Source organism: Carassius gibelio, chromosome B11 (genome assembly GCF_023724105.1).
Source record: "Carassius gibelio isolate Cgi1373 ecotype wild population from Czech Republic chromosome B11, carGib1.2-hapl.c, whole genome shotgun sequence".
Taxonomy (NCBI): Eukaryota; Metazoa; Chordata; class Actinopteri; order Cypriniformes; family Cyprinidae; genus Carassius; species Carassius gibelio.
Window position 1 is genome coordinate 3,826,493 of NC_068406.1, and position 5,784 is coordinate 3,832,276.

General features: G+C 38.8%; 1 long non-coding RNA gene across 1 annotated transcript in view; it reads right to left on the bottom strand.

Moving 5' to 3' along the window:
- The window catches only part of LOC127968154 (uncharacterized), a 146,954-nt gene that overhangs the window by 45,237 nt on the left and 95,933 nt on the right, over window positions 1-5,784 (bottom strand). The gene's annotated exons all lie outside the window — the stretch shown is intronic.

Here is a 5,784-nt window from a genome sequence, read left to right on the forward strand (position 1 = left end):
CTCCGACGCCTGACCTCGGGTGCCCGTTCAACTTCAACCAGCCACACAACTCCATCTTCAGCCAACGTCCAATCACGGGCTCCCCAAGACGTCACTTCAGCGACTACTGAACTTCCAGTCAATCAGCGACAACAAAGTAGTCAGCCGCAAATATGTCTTGACCCCAATAAAATTCTAACAAAACGTTTCTCAGTGGTTTACAGTAGTATCAAATGTACTTAAAAACAAACTAAAAGTTTACCAAAGTTTGACTCCAAGAAAGGCCCCGTTTTTCAAAATGGCTGCCACCAGGTCCTTAAAATGACCATTACTCCTTTGTATTCCTCCTAGACCAGAAATATTGGTGCCTGATACATGTTTTTGCCATGTAATATTATAACTAGCATATTTGCATGATAGATAAGTGATTACAAGTCCAATTATATATTAAAGCAATTGGTTACAAGCATATTTATGGGGAAAATATTTACAATTTCCCTTAAGTACATGCAGGTACATGTAAAGAAAATAGAATATCATGGAAAAGTTATTTATTTTTTGTAATTTAATTTAAAAAAGCAAACCTTTTATATTCTACATTTATTGCACATGCACAAACTGAAGTATGTAAAGAGTTTTGGTTTGAGTTCTGATGGTTACGACTTTCAGCTTCAGTATCTCAAAAAATTAGAATATTTTCTCAAAGATCAATCAAAACAAGATTTACAAAACAGAAATGTACAAGATCTCCAAAGTAGGTTTAATTATGCTATCAATACTTGGTTAGGGCTCCTTTTGCAATTACTGTCTGTGGTACTGCAGGTTGCTTTGATGGGGCCTTCAGCTCCTATGTATTGTTTTTCAGATGTTACTTATCTTCCTCTTCACAATACCCCATAGATCCTCTGTGAGGTTCAGGTCAGGTGAGTTGGCTGGCCAATCAAGCACAATAATATCATGGTCAGCAAATCACTTGGAAGTGGTTTTGGCACTGTGGGTAGGTTGTGAGGGTTTTGCACTTTGTTTTATGTTTTGTTTCTTGTGTCTAGTATCAGCACATGGCTTTGTTGTTTTCTCGGCCATGTGCTCCTTTAGCCCCTCCTCCTTGTTTCCTGTTTACCACACCCCCCTTGTCAGCCTGGTCAGTCTTATTGTGCTCAACTGTCCCTCATGTATTTTCCTCCTTATTTATAGTGCCCCTTACCCTTTTTTGTTTCCTGGTTCATGGTCGTTCACACCCTCTCTGTCTCTGTATGTGGCTGAATACGCTCCCATGTATCCTTGTCTGGTTGGTCTTGTGCCCTTGTCTAGTCCTTGTAGTTCTATGTTTTTGTCTTGCTCCTTATTTTAGTAATTTGTTTGTTCTTGCTTTTGGCTTTTATTTGTAATATTTATTTGGCTTTTCTAGTCTTGTTTCTTTTTGGTTAAACTGGTAATTTCTTATCTTCTTACTTAACATTTTATTAGTTCATTGGCTTATATCTTTCCTTGTCTTGAGTTTAATTTGTGTTTTTGTGGAGCTTTGTCCTGTCTAGTTTTGTGTTCGAGTTCCTGACCTGTCCCCGTGTGTCCTGCCCCGGTTCTACCTACCTGGCACTTGTTCTGTTTCAGAGTCAGTGGTTAACAAGTGTCTGAGATCTGCTCTACGGTGCCTTGTGTGGTCTTCTCCATCAGCCTGGTTTTGCTGCCCCCTCTGTTGCCAAGTATTCTGCCAGTTGTTTCCTGAAGCTTTCCCAGTTGCCTCCCCTAGTTGTTCCTGTTAACTGTTATCCTGTTGTGTTATCTATTGTTCACTTCACTACCCTCTTGTATCAGTCTGTTTTGTTAATAAGACCTTATTACTTCCCAATGAAGTTGGGTCCTCCCTCCTAGATCCCTGACATAGGTGCTAAATTCCTGCTGCAAAATTAAATCAGCATCTCCATTAAGCTTGTCAGCAGATGGAAGCATAAAGTGCTACAAAATCTCCTGGTTGATGGCTGCATTGACTTTGGACTTAATGAACCAACACCAGCAGACGTCACGGCACTCAAATCATCACTGACTTCAGAAACTTCACACTGGACTTTGGATTCTGTCCCTCTCCAGTCTTCCTCCAGAACTTGAATTCCAAATGAAATGCAAAATTAACTTTCATCTGAAAAGAGGACTGTGAGCCCATTTCTTGAAGATGTCTGAGCTTGATGACTCTTGATGCACTGACTCCGGCTTCAGCCCACTCCTTGTGAAGCTCTCCCAAGTTCTTGAATCTGCTTTTCCTGACAATCTTCCCAAGGCTGAAGTCATCCCTGTTGCTTATGCACCTTTTCCTACCACACTTTTTCCTTCCAGTCAACTTTCTATAAATATATTTTAATACAGCACTCTGTGAACAGCCAGCCCTTTCAGAAATGACCTTCTGTGGCTTAACCTCCTCTAAAACATCTATAAAGGATACATTACATATTAATTGCCTAATTAAAATTGAAAAGAGTGACCATTTTAGAGGTTTCACACACAGGCCTCTGTTCGGGCTAATACAGGGTTGTTTATGATCAAAGTTATGATCAAAGTTATACAACTCCAATTTAAGTTACTTTTGGGTGCAATAACTTTTACATCAAATGTAAAGTCTGTGTTTTAGCAAAACAGTACATTATATAGTCTAAATTGTTTACATCTCTGGTTCACCCCAAACAATGATAAAACCTTACAATATTCTCACAAAATCATGTATTCCATAAGTATGTAATCATGTCAGTGCAATTTAGACAAGTCCAATGGATTCACAGACCCAGAAAACATGGGGTTAGACACCAAGATTACTTGACTAAGTCAAATAATGAAGGAGTAAGGATATTTTAAGGGCTCCCTGGCCATCTTGGACGCCATCTTGAAAATTACACCTTTCTAGTGGTCAAACTTTGGTAAACTTTTAGTATGTTATTAAGGACACCTAATACTACAAAAAACAGCTGAGAAACCTTTTGTTAGATTTTTTTTAGGGTTAGGTATTTTATTTTCATATATGCAGCGGTCTAAAGGGACACCTTCAGGCAATGTACCTTCAGACATGTGTGCTGGTATATCTAATATAATTTTAACCTCATTGAGGAACTCAATGCGATGGTTAATTAAGTGATTGATGGCTGTTCATGTCTATGCAATTTAACGTATTGCTGTAAACTTGGGATTCCATATTTCCATTCTCTTAAACTCATCTTTCCCTAACTTTCGATCTTCTTACATCTTGTGTGAATGTGTGAGTGCATGCGTTTATGTGTTAGATTAGTTTGTATGTCTTAGATTTATCCAATAAAGCCTTATTCATATTGAAAAGAGAAGTATCTTGTGTTTTGTGCTTACAAGTTAATGTCTTAAACTGCCGATCTTGTTACTGTGCTAATTGATAGTGTTTTCACTATAGTTTGGATATTAATATCCAGCGCAGATTTGATGTTAAACGGCTCATTCAGTGAATTGCAGGGCGTCTCAGTGATCAGCCGTGAAACAGTTCAGATTCTGTTCAAATTCCCTTTAAAATCTTAAATGATTCCCTTTGAGCTAAATTGACCTGTTTCCCTTACAGGTTATATAAAACATACATGATACTTAAAATATATGTGAGGTAAAAAAAGAAAAAAGAAAAAGTAATCAATTTAGCTTATTGGAAGCTATTTTTAGACCGTTGTTTGTATTAAACCACAAGTGGGTTAAATTTCAGTCTGTTGGTTTTGGGAGACAAAGGTGATCCTGGGCCAAAGTAATGCCTTAGCATCCTTCCTTTCCTGATAAGGCTGAGGATTTATGCATTGGGGTCACCACAGGGTTTCTTGGCCATTTGGTCTTAAGTTTGGGGAACAAAGAGAAATCTTTTCCTGCTGTCCTGGCATCGCTGGTATGAGATTAGACAGGCACAGAAGGGAAAGGAAGGGGTGACATCTCCTTTAGCCATCTTGGCACCATGATTGTGTTTTATGATGCACTAATGGTTCGATGGGGAATCGTTCTGAACTGTGGAATGCGGTGTTGGGTTCTTTTAATGAAATGGACTGTTCAAGGATAATCCTACAAATGACAAGAGTTTCATAATAATATATAATATTTTATAGGGATATTGAAATATAATTTATTTCCCTATTCATTTATTGTGTCTCCTATAATGTGTAATAAACATTCTTTTAATCCTGGTATTCTCATATGAGGACATGTATGAAATCAACATCCTGTTTCATAGCAGAATTTTGTTGAGAAGATTTGTCGACCATGAATAAATGCAGGACACCTACCCTATTGATGGAGGCCAGTGCAAGCAGGAGCAGAGTCTTCATTGATATAAACTTCAGCTCAACTGCCTGCAAAGGCTCAAATGGGCCCTGCTGTAGTGCTTTGAGCACTTTAGACAGGTCCCAAGTGGGTATAGAGGGAGGCTGTGGAGGATTTAGCCTTCTCTTCCCCCTTAGGAACCCAATGACCATGTAATGCTTCCCAACCAACTTACCTTTTTCCAGGGTCGTGATTAGCAGCAATCACAGCAACATAGACTTTAAGGGTCGAGGAAGACAGTCTTTGGTTCAACCCCTGCTGCAAAAAGGACAGCACGGCTTTGATTGGACATTTTTGGGGGACTTCTCGGTGAGAAGAACACCATTCGATGAACAGGTACCACTTCAAGGTGTAAGCATTTCTCATAGACACTGCTCTCGCTGAAGTGATGGTGTAAATTACCTCCTGGGGTAGGTTACCTAGAACCTCTGCGTCCTGTTCCTGGACCAGACATGAAGCAGCAGCTGGATGCAATAATTGTCAATGTGCATTGGCTTAATTATTTTACACTCAAAGTAGATTGGTCTCTCTCAACAAGATCCCAATTCGTTGGTCACCGTACTTAACCGAGACGTTTCTGCACCAAGCACTAAGTCATGTTTTGCTTGGGGATCAAATACTTATTTCATTTACAGAAATGCAAATTAATTTCTAACTGTTATGTAATGTTCTAACTGTTATATAATGTGTTTTGTTTCTGGATTTTTTTGTTGGTATTTTGTGTTTGGTTGGAACTTAATTTCTGAACTTTGTTTTGCTTTCTTTGTATGTGTGGATTACTTGGGCTGTAACCGACCTCTGGTGAAAATTTCATGTCAGCAGCCCCTTTTGAAATATATTTACTGAGAAAAATGGTGATGTGTTACAATACTTATTTTACCCGCTGTCTGTGTGTGTGTATTATATACAAATGGCCCTTTATATATATATATATATATATATATATATATAACCTGAAGGTCATGGGTTCGATTCTCAGTACCAGCAGGCATTCAATACCATGACTGAGTTGAGACAATTGAGCAAGACACCAAACCCCAACTGCTCTATCAGTTGGCCACTGCCCTGGGTGTGTGTTCATGGAATGTGTGTGTGTGTGTGTGAGGTGTGTTCACTACTCACTGCTGTATATGTGCACTTTGATGGGTTAAATACAGAGTAATACAGATACAAATACAGAGAAAATGGGTTACCGTACTTGGCAACATGTCACAAGGCTCCCAGTCTGCTTCATTAGTGCCTCTTTATATAATCCTTGTTACAAGTTTATTTATCCTTTTACAGGATATGCATCCTTTACTGTGGTATAAGAGTGGTTAAGCATACTACTGTCTCTGGTAGAGCATGTAAAATGCCGTTTGTATTTTGGAAGTTCTTGGGAGAGATCATCTTTTTTTATGTTTTGCTTTATAATGTTTTGGACTTCATTTCCCAGAGTGCAACAGAGGTGGGTGGATCATTGGCATGTGCATTTGTTATTGTTTATTACACTCACACACT